The sequence below is a fragment of the Triturus cristatus genome, chromosome 6, assembly GCF_964204655.1.
Source record: "Triturus cristatus chromosome 6, aTriCri1.1, whole genome shotgun sequence".
Classification (NCBI taxonomy): Eukaryota; Metazoa; Chordata; class Amphibia; order Caudata; family Salamandridae; genus Triturus; species Triturus cristatus.
Genome location: NC_140589.1, coordinates 1750732406 through 1750748862, shown reverse-complemented (window position 1 = coordinate 1750748862; position 16457 = coordinate 1750732406). Strand labels below are relative to the sequence as shown.

At 43.8% G+C, this 16457-nt stretch overlaps 1 protein-coding gene across 6 annotated transcripts in view; it reads right to left on the bottom strand.

Annotated features, from left to right (window-relative positions):
• Nucleotides 1-15011, bottom strand: part of LCLAT1 (lysocardiolipin acyltransferase 1) — a 713371-nt gene extending 698360 nt beyond the window's left edge. Inside the window, exon 1 of one of the 6 annotated variants that reach the window (XM_085613011.1) lies at nt 14689-15011. The gene's annotated coding sequence lies outside the window, so the exon portion shown is untranslated. The remainder of the gene's footprint in view (nt 1-14688) is intronic. The other 5 variants (XM_085613018.1, XM_085613015.1, XM_085613013.1 and 2 more) reach the window with 5 other exon arrangements.
• Nucleotides 15012-16457: the final 1446 nt, after the last annotated feature.

Genomic DNA, 16457 nt, shown 5'->3' with positions numbered 1-16457 from the left:
TGCGGAGTGGGAGTGGGCTGTTTCCAACAGGAAGCGAATAAGGAGAGTTGACAGTTTTTTGGCCGACTCTCTGCTTTGTTTTTGCGGTTTCTCTGTGTGAATAGATGGGGCATGAATAAGCAGTGCCTGGTCTGATAAGCCGGGAGCGAAAACAAGTCATCTCCAGTTCTAGAGCATTGGTATACATTTAGTATTGACCCTCAACCTCTCAGGTTGCTTCCGACACTGCTCCTACTCACTCCTGCAATCCACCCTCATGCACCCTACTCTCTTTAGCTCATTCTCCAATTTCACCACGCAAAGAAGCAGTCTGTGCACTCAGGAAAGCATAAGTTGCACCCGTGCAGAACTAGGCAAGTCTACTAGGGACTAATAAGGGTGCTTAAAATGAGAATAAATACATTCTTGGGCTAACAGGCTTGTTGGATCGGGCTATTTCTGTGATGTCACCCCAGAGCCCCTTTTTATTGGCTTTTAAGACTCTACTTGTCTCCTGGTTACCAGTGGTAAAGTGCTTGTGCTCTCCCTTTGAAAACATGTTAAAATTGGTATAAACATAATTGCTGCAATTCATTTACTTATAAGTCCCTGGTAAATGTAACTATGTGTACCTAGGGCCTGTAAATTAAATGCTACTAGTGGGCTGTAGCACTCATTGTGCCACTCACTAAAGTAGCACTGTAAAACATGTCTCATGCCTGCCACTGCAGCCTATAGCACAGTTTTAAACTGCCATTTTGACCTGGCAAAACAAACCTTTCGCGAGGGATTAACCTTATTTTTGAATACTAATAAGTGACCCATAAAGTAGGCCCTAAAAGCTCATAGGGCACGGTGTTTAAAAACTAGGACATGTGATTACGTTTTACACGTCCTGAAAGTGAAAAACTCAGTCGTTTTTCATGGTAGTAAAACTATCTCTTCAATAGACTATGCTTAATAAGTGATAGCTTCCGTTTAGGAACAGATAGAGACATGCTTCTTCCATTCATTATAAAATTGTAATTTTAAATTTTCTTTTATTGCGAAGTAATATTTTATGCTACTATTCTGAAAATACCACTTTAAAAAGTTGGCATTTCTGCCAGGGTCACATGACTGAATGGCTCTCCTGTGGTGTGTTGTGTATTCCTACCAAATATGGAGACAAAAGAGCCTGTGTGGGGCAGAGTGCTCCTCTTCTGAGCACAATGCCCTTAGAGTGGGGGTGAGGGGGAGGGGAGTGGGGAGTTGTACTCTGTCTTCCTGACCTTCACATGGCAGCTTGAGGGGTGTACACACTACCTTTCTGACTTCTGAGGCTCACTGTCGAAATGCAGTTCACACCTAGGCATGCCATCACTTTGTTACGCTAGACAATTTGGTGCAAAACTCAAGAAAGGGGGGGGAAAGGGGGGGGGGGGGGGGAGTTTAGACAAAGGGGCATCCCCCACCCACAGTCTGGCACTCAGTATAAGATAGCATCTTCAGAACCTCTCATCAGAACACTTCTGGACAATTCAGAAGAAAGACTGCCCTGTTGTCTGAAGGAGGAAGACTAGACCTGCTTGCCTTGAACCCAAGATTGCCAGAAGAGACACCAAGAGTCAGTTTGCTGACTTCCTGTTTAAGCTACAGGGACACAGCAAGCTTACAGAGACCTTTCCAGCAATTGCCCAGTTGACCAACTGGACCTGCCCAAGCCATGCCTCTGTTGGAGTGAGTCCTCACTCCAAGAGGTGCTCTGCCAGTCCTGACCCATGGCTGGCATCAGAGTATACTCCTCCTCTCTCAAAACAGAATTCCAGGTGAAAATCCAGAAGTTTGGGGCTCGCTGCAACTGCAGACAGACTCTTCGCGCCATGAAATGACCATCCGCAATGCCCGCCAACGCGAAACTCCTGCGACAACCTACTCTTCACGTAAGCTCCAACTGCCTGCGTCAGCAATGACCTCCGGGTCTCCCGCCAATTTAAAGCTCCAGTGATGACCTGCTGTTTATGCCAAACAGCGAGCGCCTGCGTCAACCACCAAAGCAAAGCTCCAGCGGCAACCTGCTTCTTGCGCCAAAGGACACTTCGCTGATCCCACTAACACAAAGCTCCAGCGGAGGCTCCCTGCATAGACTTGGACCTGGACTGTGAGAAGGTAAACTCTTCACCGGGAAATACCCGGTTCCTGCATCCGACCCACGCTCCATCACAGTCAGCCTCTTTGACTCAGTCCAGCACAACCAGATAAAAGCACAAATCGCCACTTGCGGTTATGCACTATTGTTATCTAGAACTTCATAACTCTGATTCTTGCTATTTTGGGATGGATTCTTGCTATTTTGGTGTCACTTTATTTGCTTAAATGTTACTTTATTTTTCAGATTTGGTTTGAAGTTTTTCTTGTGCTGGGTTTTCACTTTATTACTGTTTGTGTACTGGGTTCCTTAGACCTTTCCAGTTACCTTTCGATGAGAGTTAGCACAAAGTCACACGCATCTGGACTTGCTGGCCGAACTTTCAGTTAGTCACCAAATGGACAGCTCGTCGGACTAACCAATGGCAACCATTTTAGTGACCCAACCATGAACATCAGAAACGAATACATCTAAACCCAAGAAGCAGGAAGATTGCCCTGAAATAACAAACGTACATCGTTGATAAGGATTGGCCAAATCCACCCATAAGAACAAGATGTTAGCAAGTCTTCTGCATCAGTACCGTTTATAAATCTCTATCGCATGACTGCTGGAATCCAAAGGAGCACAGTATTATACAAACATTATGTGTGTTTAGCTTAAAGAAGAAATACTTTTTCATATTTGAAGGACTTCAGACTTAAAAGATTGCAGATTTGCTAGTTTTTATTAATAGACTGCATTTAAATTCCATATTTTCCAAATTGAACATAGATGCATCTTTGGGGTGGATTGCGTCAGTATCAATTGACGTGTTTTTACCCTAGTGGTCTATAAATATATCCGGTGTGCTTTCTCAAGGCTCAGTAAAACAATTATAGCCCACAAAATGTGCACGTCGAAGAGTCAATGCCTCAGGAACAGTCGCCTTAGCATCTGAAGTTCCACATGTGGTCTGAAACGCTACATTAAAAGTTCCTCATCTACAATCCTGCTGCTTACATTATTTAATTTAGTTTCAGAAATTATTCACCATCAATGTTTTAAACCAGGCTGGAATAGAAAAGGGTAACAGTATGCCAGTTCTAGAACAAAAACTAATATTCGAGTTTTTGTTCTTATAAAGTTTACTGTTCGAGGATTTGCGCACATCCGGCACGAAATTAAATACCACATGGATTATGGCTATGCAGTGCAATCGGATTACACTTTTGTAAAATGATTAATATACGATTTTATCCATTGCAGCTTGAAAAAAATGTGAACATACTTGCACCCTCGGGGAGTATGTCATTATTTCAACGCACTTCTACAGCGGTGTGTTCAGTTGTAGAACTGGTTCTAGAAATGCCGTGGTCGGGCTGGCTCACAAACTAGCTATTGTCACATGCATAAAACAGCTTTCCACGAAGTAGATACGGATCTCCGGAGAAAAAAAAGGCACTTCTGTAATATATGTGTAACCGCAAGAGGAAGAAACATCTGAGAAAGTTGTAATGGGCCTTACAAAACCTCAAGTGGTTTTGGAAAAGAGAGAGAAAAAAAAAAAACTTTCATCACAAGACATCATTTTAGTCCCACAGACAGGAGCCCATTTAATCCATACATTGAAAAGAACGGGGATACTCATTTAGCTCAAACACTTTACATAGGACTCGGAAAACAACTACCAATAAAGTGATCTATTACTCTGTTTTACATAGCCTTTCAAACCTGAACATGAGTGTTTCCATCTGTTCACTGTTTAGGCCGAGCCTACCAGACAGAGGCTGCCTGGCTGCGAAATACATATTGTGGGCTTACCAAGAACACACAGGGGCCTGCAGCCCGCCCATTGCTTATCATTGGTTGGCCTTACTGTCACTCATTTTGCTGCTTCTTATTTGTGTCCCAGGATTTCAGTCCTATGTTGTACCTCAAATGGACTACAGCCGGTTTACCCTCTCTTTGATGAACCGGATTCTATGCTTCCACTGCTTGCTTTTAGGGAACCATGTTTTAGGTCTCATCTAATACAGTGGATGCGCTGTCTCTTGCAAGGCAGATTGTTTTCTAACCGTGGACTTGGAAGTGGCCCATTGCTTACCGTCACCATAGCTTCATTACCACTCTTTTGCTCGCTTCTTAATGGTCCGCTGCCATAGGCTTCTTTCCTCTTAGTATGTATGTCCCTCTCCTGGATCATGTATGCATGACTTGTGTCCTTGCACTGTATCACATTCAAGCACGTGCATCCTTGGTCACTCAGTGGATGGCGCTCAGTGCTGCAGTCAGCACCTGGTACAATGGGCAGACACTGACTAGACCATGTGCTCTTGTCAATCATAGCTTGTGAGCAGTGTTAGCCAGGGAGAGACACCGTATCTGCAGCCTAAAGCAAGCCCTAATGTATTCAGAGGGAATCGTGCCACAATCCAGAAGTACTTTTAACTCTTGCATCATGTTACTCCTAAATATTAAAATGTCATGGACTGCTGTCATGTATTCCGTGGCAGCCTGTAATTACCTTATTAGTACATCGTTAGAAAGGCAGCATGTCTTTTGTCATCACCAGTTGTCTGACTCATTTGCATCAATTAACCTCGGGACAGAAATAAGTTGCCAAATCGTCTTCACAGTGGGAGGGCCCAACTGAAATCACACCGGTAAGATTCAAGCAGTAGTGGCTTGAAGCGGAGCAATCCCAAAGCTGGCGCTTTATTCCCCTTAGCAATTACAACCGTACTACCAAATCCTAAAAACACCAATAGAATTCGAATGATCCCCGGCTTGTAAAATCACAGTTTTCCTATAGAATTGGTGGAACGAACATCACTGAAACAGCTACATCTTGCTGGGACCCGGAGGGGGAAAAAATAAGTATAACAAGAATGCTTTTTAGAAAACTGGAATATGCTTGGTAATAGTTTCAAAGGAGGAACGCCACTGGGATTATAAAATTGTAAATTTCTTCCATGAGTTACATTTTAAAGATACTAGTAGTGACTTTGAATTTTGATACAGGAACAGGCCTCTGCTAGAGGTTTTGAAGCTGAAAGGATAACTTCTCTAGGAATTGTAGTATCAGAATGTACGGTTAAGGGTAGATTATTCTGTATAGTGCTATATACTGACAGTCTCAGGAACCTGACCCAAAAAATACTAGCAATTTGTAGCACGACTAACCATCCACCCGTACTCGAGACCAATGAATCAGATTTCGGTCAGACACGGTGAGGCTAGAGCTTACAGTACTGACCTCCACATTTAAAGAATAAAAATCAATTTTAAGTTAGAATACCACTCTGTCCCCGGTCAAAGTAGACACAATAAACAAGTCAAGCAGAGAAGGGAGTATCCAAAGGGCGCCTCAATTTCCAATACCATTACATCACGTAGCCATCCAGTAGGAAATTACATCCACTTGAAACAAATGCTCACATTTTGACATTTACCTCATCTAGGTTCCCTAAATCTTCAGGTTAATGGGGTTGACAGTCTTCAAACAATTCCCTCAAGGCTCTATGGGGTGAGGCTCAGCCCAATGTAAGTTTCATTAATTACAAACTCAAAGTTGTGGCCTGACACTGTTACAAAAGAGCAGATCCTCAATAGCAGAAAGAAAAATGCCTATTTCAACAAGAAACACTGTAACAAAACCTACATACAACAATCACATGGATTGCTTGGATTCAACAAACATGTCTCTTTTTAGGTCTCACCTGAGACTGTGCATGTACGGTTGCTTGCAAGACATTTTCTTAACTTACAGTGGGCTTAGAGCCGCCCATTCCTTACCATTGGTTGGCTTCAATTTGCTTGCTTCTCATTTGTTAATGTGTGTAGCCTTCACATCCTGGTTTTGTGTTTTACCCTTGCCTGGAGCATGGCCAATGTACTTGTATCCTTCCACGGATCGCATTTTGCGAGCTACATTTTTTCCTCTTTATTGAAGCACTCTGTGCGTGTATGCACTTTGAATCTGGTTCCCTCATGCTCTTCCTTTAGTTCGGACACCCATTCCGTGTTGATGCATGCCCTCTCGCGTTCCATCTTTTTACTTTGCCCCTCCCCACGTCCATGTTGATGCTTGCCTCCAACCACTGTTTGTTGTTGGTTGTCTCCTCCAGCCCTCCTTCCTCAGTCTGTGTTATTGCTTGGCTTCAGCCGCTGTCCCAGTTGTTGCTTGTCACAACCTGCTCTGTGCTGTTGCTTGCCCTCTTCCTGCTGTCCATGTTGCCTCGCTCGCACTCTCTCCCCCCAGTGCCTCCCGCCCTGCTGTTGCCATTCAGGGTGTTGCGCCCCCACATGCCCTCCCTCCCTCACTCGAAGGTGCCTCCTACCCGGCCATTAATAGGCGCGACTAAATGGCTTTGCCAATGCTTGTTTTACAAAGACCTTCCAATTTGTCTTTTTTCGGTTCAAGAGGAATTCTATTCAGACATTTTGGGTGGTCGGAATTTCCTAGACCGGCCTGTATCTCCCTGTAGAATCCCTACAAGATAAACCTCATGAAATCCCAAATCTTAAAAGAGAATATAAATCTATGTCAAATTCCATGTTTAATATGGGCCAGTCAGTCTACCACACTTGTTTGTCAAAACTTCGGATGTGCACAAAAAGCCTCGTGACACTCATACCTTGAACACCACTGTGCGGTACCGGATCTTCTCGCAGTGCCTCCAAGTTGTGGTGCAAGTTTCTTTTGTTAATCATGCGGTCTGGAAACAAACAGCATTTAATGAATCGCTGGGAGCTCCTATAAATGCGGCGCTGCACGCCTCCTGTTGCCTTCACCACTATATGCTTTTCTAATTGTGAAAGATATTAGTAATGAGTCCTCAAATATTTGCCTATTTAGGCGCGTTCAAATGACACGCCAGGAGAATATAAATTAAGTACACATCTTAAACCCTCAAATAGAAAAACTGTTTTGTTTACTGTGAAGATCGTCTGATTCATGAAGTACAAGCAACATTTTCAAACCTTTCTAAATGCATTTTAAGGGGCCTCTCCATGTTCTGCCATAATTTATACAGAAACCCGTATTGCAACTTTTTTAATACACTCTACACCGTACATGATGCAGTCTGACCAGACTTTTCAGGAGACTTCGATGATAGTCTACTCATTCATGCAGTTGGCTATCAGGTCAACTGCGCAGTTCTTCAAATCAAAAAAGACAAGCAGTGGCAAAGACAACAGGCCTGGGTATAATTTGGCAATTTATTCCAACTGGTTTGTAGAAATGTTTCCCTTCGGTTACCAATGGAAATGACACCTACTCGCTTTGACAACGCTCGGTAGTGTACTGGTGCTAGATTATTGTTGGTAGTTTTGGTTGTGGTATGGGCGGTAGTGGTATGGTGGCTGAGTTGGGATTATGGAGATGGTAACAATGGTGTGCTACGAGTAGTGGTATTGATACCATTGCAGTTGGAATTAGTGGTACTGGTGGTGGTATTGGTGTCGGGTGTCATTTTTGGTGGATGAATTGGCAGCGATGGTGGCATTAGTGGGGGTAGTATTCCTGGTGTGGCATTGCGGTGGTCGTGGTGCTAGTGTGGTACTGGTATTGCTAGTAATAATGGCATTAGTTATTCTGCTCATTGTGTGGCATTGGTAATAGTGGTGTATGGTACGGGAGTAATACTGTATAGATGTATGTATGTAATGTTACTGGAGTTTATAAAGCACACATTCACTGAGCGGTTTCATGGCGCTAAGAAGGGGACAAACAGGTGAATAAGGGTAGGCAGAGGGTTCGCTGTAAACTAGTCTAAATATCCGGGTTATTAATGCTTTTCTAAATTCCGACTAACAAGATGCTGATCTTATCTCAAGGGGGAAAGAGTTCCAGAGGTTAAGAGCGATGCCCGAGAATCTGAAACCCTACCAAGTCTTTTTCTTGAATTTGGGAACTGATAGGCAGTTCAAATGAGCAGAACGTAGTGAGCGTTTAAGGGTATTTTTGTGGAGTCAGGAGGTACTGAAGAAGGGGCTTTTGTTGCGGGGTGTTTTGAAAATGATGCTGCAGACTTTGATAGTCGTTCTTTGTTCTACAGGCAGCCAGTGGAGACCTTTCATGAAGGTTGTGATGTGGCATTTTTTGGTTGTATACAAGTTAGATACACTGCCCGTTTCTGGACAGTTTGGAGACTTTAGGGTAGGCCAACATATAGGGAGTTGGCATAATCAATTCTAGAAAGAACGAGGGCGATGACAGCTTGGATAAGGGCCTCAAAAGGTGAGGAATTTAGCAATCTTCTTGATTTTGCAGAGCTTAGGAAGGATTAAGAAATTACTCACCCGATTTGTGACTTTATGGTTAGTTCAACGTTGATAGTCACACCAAGGATTTTTACAGTTTTTGGGGGGCGGGGATCCCAATTCAGGCAGCCATAGCGAGTCGGTTCAGTATTCAAGCATGTTTTGGTGATAATGACCTCGGTTTTCCTTCGTTTAACTTCAAGTGATTGCTGTTCATCCAGTCGCAGATGAACAGCACGGTGTATTGAAAGTGTTCTATTAGATTCAGGGGTGTTCACTAATCTTAAGATTAACTGCATGTCGTCTGCATAACTGTAAATTGTACAATTCATTTTTTGAGAGTAGGGACTAGGGGGCGAATGTAGATGTTAAAAAGATGGGTTGGATAGGAATGATCCCGGGGACTTGGTAATCTAAATGGATATGGGATAAAGTAAACTGAGTTAGGCGGACTGCGAGCAGTTTCTTAAGAAGAAGCATATATACACATCGGTATAAATATCATCCAAAGATTGCCCAACAAGCAGAGGCCCACACGAAAACAAGCAGACCCCAACTTTGCATCAGAGTCTTTATTTGAACGAAGCAGCAAACACTCAGGATATTTCCTCGCCCACCCTACGCGTTTCGGAGCTCCTGTGCTCCTTGGTCACTGGTCATGGCTGTTAATATGCAGATATGTAGGGAAGCAAGCTTAAATAGCAAATGTCCTGCCCTCATTGGGCCTCAAATCGCTGTGCTTACTGGGACTTGCAAACAAGCAACACCCCAACTTTGCATCACAGTCTTTATTTAAATTTTGTTCAAAGAAAGACTCTGATGCAATCTTTGGATGATGTATTACGGCCGGTCCAGGCCGGGGAGGCAGCACCACCGTGAATTTACCGGACTGTTGATTCCTGATACACGGGAGTCGCTTTGGCAGGATCGCAAGTAGTTAAATTGAAAAAGCAGACACACGGGAGGCTCTATCCAGAGCTTGAACACATTGTTTGAAATGTGGAACCAATCGAGGGTAATATTTTGACGTTGGGACTGCAAGTCCCAGTAAGTACAGCGATATTAAGGCCCATTCAGGGCGGGAAATTTGCTATTTAAGACTGCTTCCCTACGTATTACTCATTTCACTACATAGAGCTCTAGTGGGAGCTCACCATGTATAGCCTTCAGTGAGGAGGGGCCAGATGATCGATGATGAAGCATGTCTCCCAAGAGATGGCATTCATCTTTCTTTTTAGAGAAGAAACCAAGCAGTTGGTCTCTTCCCGTTGGTATAGTCGCTCCGGTGAAGGGCCCAAGCTATTTCTTATTGATTATGCCAGGTACTTTGGTCTAACATTGGTTGTATTGTGGCAGACAGGTGGTAATTAGGGTGCATTAGACTGAAGTGCACTGATGTAGCACAGGCTGGGAACGTTAGTGAAGACAGGGTGGGTTTGGGGGGGCGGGGGGGGGGGATGTTCGATCAGGGGGGATTGGGCATTTCTTATAGTGTATGCTGGTTAATGGAGTGTCTTGAGTGTTTCCAATGATTGCAGATTTGGTCTCCATCAGTCCTTGGCTTACCTTCCTGCAGCAGTAGAGAGGCATGAGGCATCAATTGCAAAAATGCAAGCATACAAGTGCTTCAATTAAGACCACCAAAAATCCATACTAGATTCGGTTTGCTGTACGTGCCCTGCTCCCACAAATCAAGGAAAAGGATACCAACTCAATTTTTAGCCTTCAATTTCAAATTCCTTCACCTTTACAGAGCATTTTAACATTTTTAATTTAGCTTTTTGAAGTTTACATATTTTATTAATCTGCTAATATTATTCAATTTTTTTGAATAGACATCATGGGCACATTGGTTAAGAACTGCTGCCCTGTGGGTTGAATGCTAGGAAGGCACACTTTTCACTCCTCTGTTAAGAGGAGCAGGGGAAGCTCAAAAGTGTAGCATTATGTCACTACAGTGACTAGAAACTTGATGTAGCATGTCCCGTCTGTGAGTAAGAGCATTCATCCGTTTTAAAGAAGAAAACAAGCAATTTTACCATCGGGTATTATACCTCAGGTGAGCGGTTACAGTATTTTCTTACTAATTGTGCCAGGTACATTGGTGTGACATATTACTCAGAGTATCCACCTACGTTCACTTCGGAACCCAAGATCATCATCTGCAGCATCCCTCAAGGCTTGTTTCTCAGCCCCACAAGGTTCAACACATACATCACCCACCCACCACCTCACCCCCGGCCAACATCGTCAGAACCAATGAACTAAACAACATATCCTATGCAGGCGACACCCAACTCATCCCCTTACTCTTCAAATAGGCAACCACCAAGAGGGCCAACTTCCACTGATGTATAACAAGCATCGCCGACTGGATTCAAAACAACTGCCTGAAACTCAACACAGACAAGACAGAAGTGCTGATCTTCGGCAACAACATCTCCTTATGGAAGGAATCCTGGTGGCCCCTCGAACTAGGATCCTTACCCTCTGACGGTCCATACTCGCAACCTTAGTATTATCCTGGAAAGCAAACAAACCTTGAAAAGCCAGATCAACGCAGTCTCATCCACCGATTAGTCTCTTTGCATGCTCTGGAAAATCTTCAAAAGGCTCCCTGTCAACACCAGACAAACTGTCATTCAAGCCCTAGTCACCAGCCGTTTGGACTAAGGAAACACACTACGTAGAAATAACTCCTCACCTCCTAAAGAGACTTAAAACCATACATAATTCAGAGGCCAGACTCATCCTCGACTTCCCCAAACAGACCCACATCAGCCCCACCTCAAAAAACTCCACTGGCTCCCCATACAGAAGAGATGCCAATTTAAAATGCTGATCCACACCTACAAAGCCCTAGAAAGCCTGCTGACACTTAGAGGCACATAGAAGGCTGAAACATGTCAACCCATGGATGTTTCGGGTCATTATACCCAGATACATCACTTTGTTTTTAACCTCGCCAAATGAACTCAAATTAAATCAGGAGAGGATCCAGAAGGCAAATTTAATTCCCACTTAAATCCCCCATTCTTAGCTAAGCGCTCCGCTAACAAACTGAACGAAGCCCACCTACTCAAACGAGGTGCAGTGGGTGAGGATCCAATGATGCATGCCACAGGTGGTACCTGTGGGTGAGAATCCTACAAAAATATGCTGGGATCCCACTAATGATCTTTCAGAGTAGCGACATCACAGAAAAGAAGGTTAATCCTCCTTGATTGTAGTGATTTGAAGTAATTCAGGATGCTGGGGTTTCCCCTTCCATAGGTTCTCACTCCTCTCAAGTGTGACGCAAGCATTCGCTTGGGAGTTAACCTTGTGAAAATGTATTGGTGGGATTAAAAAGATGCAATTAACAGCTTCCATATGCTTCCTACAAAAGAGAAGCATGGTCTTCTGTCCAATGTAAAAAATGAAGATGCCAAGCCTGAGGGCCCCTACTTGTTCTAGCAACTAATACCTGAAAAGGGAATAAAAGGCCCTTGCAATTGGAGCAGGAAAGCAGATCAGTTGCGGGGGAGACATTCTGAAAAATCTAGGCTCTAATTTGGTAGCTACTGCATACAGGCATGGGGAGAAGGGTCTTTCTAGACTATGCAAGTTTTTTGGTAGATTGTAGCTATTTTAGACCAATACATCAACTGACTGCTAATAACTTAATTAGGAATTTTACTAATGGGTTAGGGATGGGTGATGAACCAGGATAATTTTCATTCAATTTGTTTATATGATAATAGCACATCATTTCTATTACACTACAAAGTATCTATATTTGTATGCGGCTGATTAAGTGGTTCAGGGTAGGGCTCTGTTATATCACCTGCAGATGTAAGATTCGCCGAAAGGTTTTTCAGACTCATGATACCTATTCTAAACAAGAGCATAGCTCCTTGGGATGTGTGAGAAACATAGGCCAGTTTTAGTTTCCTGATAGTATTAGGGTAAACAGTATAATAGCATCCACATACTCCAACACCTTTTCTCAGTCTCCTACACCAGGAACAATAACATCCTGAAAATCTGTCTACCAGCTGTGTCCAAGCCAACAAAGCACACACAGATCATTCATTTCCAGCTCTTGAGCAAAGTTGAGGAAATGCCCCCACAAACATGACAGACAGGAAACAGCGACGGTGAAGCACAGCTACAGAACTGCCTCCACAAAATCTTCTACAAATGATAAAGCAGTCCTCACTGGAAGAGGATCCAGGAAAAAGAGTTTTGCTGTTCGTCCATCAGCCTAGTCCAAGAGAAGGAGAAGAAGAAAATAAGCCACCTTAAGTGCCACTGCATTACTGCTCCGAATTTATGAACATTTGGCAAATGCCTTGCAGGGGAAAAAGCATATGCCACTTCATGCACACCTACGTATCTACCCATAGCCTCCCTCAACAACTGTTATGAGATCCGTCAACACGTGTCATGCAAGCCATGGAATCCTATACAAGAACCACCACCAATATCTTGCATATGCAAAAGATGTAGATTCTTCCTAAGAGGCGATAGGTCCTTCACCCGCATTAATATATAAACTCACAAGCTCACTGGGACATCAAAGTCATCTAGCTACTCTCCAGCAAACTACCAGCTTGCCAACACAGTCATCCCAAAGGGGCAGTACAGTCTTCACGCTCAATGGAGGACAAGAAACACCATGGATGAGCTATCACAAATCCACACACAAGCTGGCAGCGGCCAAGACAATTAAGAAAGTTACAATAATTGAAAAGGTGCAACCACTTGAAAAGTTAAAGCAGTAATAATTCAATGACTTGGTCTCCATATTTTTCTTGATTTGAACTAGTGCTGCCAACAGCTAGAAACTGATCCAGAAATCCAGTTGGTAAGTGTGGCTAATCTGCTCAGTTTAATTGTACCAGTTCCGCTCAAAAGTTCAACCCCATAGCACCTATTAAGGCACTCACAATCTGACTTGAGTGAGATAGGCCACGAATACTCGAACGCCAAGCTCGAAAGGAATTCTTGGCACTCTGAAGGAAATGCAAGACCATCAACATTCTTTCAGTTCACACCACTCGTATCCTAATGCAGTCTTTAATGTATCCAGACTATGCTCCACCAGCCTCAAAGTGTTACAATTGTGATCCAGTGTCTTATCAGTAAATCTAAGGCCGTCCAGAAGAGACATACACAGCCTCACATGCAGTCCACACACTATCCAGCTGCATCATTTTAAAGCTGCATATCCTCCCGATAGAAAGACTTTCTACTACTCCACTAAGAGGATACCAAACCTGTGTGGCTCCACTGAGCCACACAGGTGTGGCTCAGAACCGACTTCAGAAATGCAGTCACCAAGTCCATGTCACTAGAAGGCAGTATGTGGAAGTTATGCATCGCTATTACTGTCCCATGACGCCAGCAATGCTCCCTCACCAATGACTAGTTATGAAAAGATGAGCATTGACCAAAAGCCTTTGCAAATGTCAGCTATATGGACCCATGCATCCTCAAACTCTCCAATAATCATCCTTCCATGGATGCAACTGATCACCCTGTACAGACACATCCACAACCAGTGCTCCCAAAGTAAACCAACCGATCATACTATGAACTGATGGCAACGTCTTAATATTGCTCATCCAGCTTCAATCATTGGTCCTAATTTGATGCTATGATAGACTGACAATGGTGACAGAGTTTCTATGTCATCTATTTCACTCTGCTATTCTACATCACGCAATAATACAGCTACAAGATGTCTTTATTTCACCTAGAAAGCAGTTCTCCACTTCTAGGATTTAGCTTTACAGTCTAATGAATTCTCTGATAAATGTAGTTCTGTTAAAATGCAGTTCTGTTTCACTTCAACTATCGGGTTACTTCTTACTCAAAATTCAGTTCCAAACACTTCCCCAAAAGTCCCTCTTCACGCATTTTAACCGGCACTCTTATGGGCTGTCATTCTCGTTGGCATAATCTCCACCCTATCAGTGAGGGAAACATACACCCTACCGCTGTGCACGTTTTAAAGAGAATATAGTAGCAACAAAGATACTTTGCCCTCTTTTGGGAATCAACAGGTTGAAAGAGGTATATTCTAAACAGAAGCCTCACCCCGAGCATCCCAACCACACCTAGCCTCAGAGCATCCCAACCACACCTAGGATCAGACCATCCATCTTCCACAGAGCCATGAATTAATAATACTCAGCTCTTCCAACACGCCTGCACTACCGAGTCCTGCAGTTCTCCTCTTGAACTAATCTCTCTACATCCACACGATCTCCTTCCTGCACTTCACCGTAAACCACCAATGACATCCACACAGTCAGCAATCAGGCACAGCCGCATTAACTACTTACCCGGACCGTGACAGAGAAGTCAACCGAATGCCCGTTTTCATTTGTTGATTTTTTTTTTTAACTTAACTGATGTCATTTAGCTGTAATATAGGCTCTTCCGGGTCGCATATCAACCAATCCCACGACTGAAGTTGACTTGGAGTGTGAAGTATTGCTGATATGTAAAGTAATGTTGGATTGGAGAATGAAGGGCATCTCAACCAATCCTAATACGCCACACAGAATGCCGAAGTGTTCATTGGCTATAGAGTCCGTACAAGGTTGTGTCCGAGAAGCCCTGCTACAAGTCAGAGGGTGCTCGCCATTTTGGGCTATCCTAGAGGTGTTCGGCTCGTTGAGGTAGTCCAGACGGCGTTTACAGTTCCTGGCTGGCTGCCTGCCTGCCTCCGCCTGCCGTTCTGCATGGGAGCGCAGGAAGGAGGGATTAACGGGGGATGGTTGGACCCTCTCACGGGCTGTTAATGACTGACAGCCGGGCATGGCTTTTTGGCCGATGTCCACGTTGCTTGTGCTCAGGCCGGGATGGTATACGGCGTGTCTGTTCTGGAAAGCTTCTTGTTGCATTGGTATCATTTACTGACGTTGGATATTCCGATATTGGCTACTTCCTGACATGTGAGAGTGCACATCAAACTTCCTCGTGGCACCACTACATATGCCTGCATGGTACTCGAGCATATCGAATTCTGCATGGCACCTATACAAGGGTCACTTTCTGCCTGCTATCCATACAAAGGTTGTATTCTGCATGACTGTCGTTCACAGGTTGCAAGCTGGACGGCACCTTTACATAGGTTGCATTCTGCACAGCACTCGTACACAGGTCGCATTCTTCATGACATCAATACGTCTGAGAGGCATCGATGTTAACGTTCGGAGCCTGCACTGTTAAACAGTGCATATTAATCTCGTACAATTTCTGTAACAAAAGGTGAAGTGATGACAATACGATGATGAAGAAAGATCCTTTATTGCTGAGGAGCAACCCCAGATACATCCACCTTCATCAAACTCAATACTGGTCTCCACGCAGTGGAACCATAAACACACTCAACCCATAACATTCTGACCCACGAGATTGCACAGCAATGCATAGCCACGCGGATGCGCGACCATTAGTTACCTAGCAACACAACACTTCCCCCTTCCTTATACAACACAATAATAATTAATATGTTCAACACAAAATATTAACATCATAAATTCCTCACTCACTGTTCCACATAATCCCTAAGCCAAATCGGAGCTTTCTTTGAACGTGAAACTCTCTGATTATTAACAGGAGGATCAGCAGGCGGCATGCTCTCCCCAGAACTGGGACCAGGTTCCTCTGATACTCCAGAGACCACCCCATCCCCCTCCTGGACAGCAATAGGCCGCTGAGCATCAATATCATCATAGAACTCAGAGGAAAGAGGAGATGACGCATTAAATTTATCTTCCAACCAGTCAGATTTGTAAGGACTTCGCCCCCCAAGTTCTTACCAGATTTCCCCTGATGGTCCATAGCAACCCTCTTTAAATTCCAAACCTCACCATTTTTGAGTTTCACAGCATTGTGGAGCACCTCAACTACCTCCTCAGAATCAAAGAAAGCGCTCTCACCCTTGCAAACAAACCCTGGTTTTCTCACTCATACCCAATCTCCCACTTCAATTTCAACAGGCTTGGTGGAATGCTTATTATTATAATAGTCACTATTCTTTTTCTGAATACGTTGCATTCTGTTCCACACTTCATCCTGTGACCAGCTCATCACTCCTGATGAA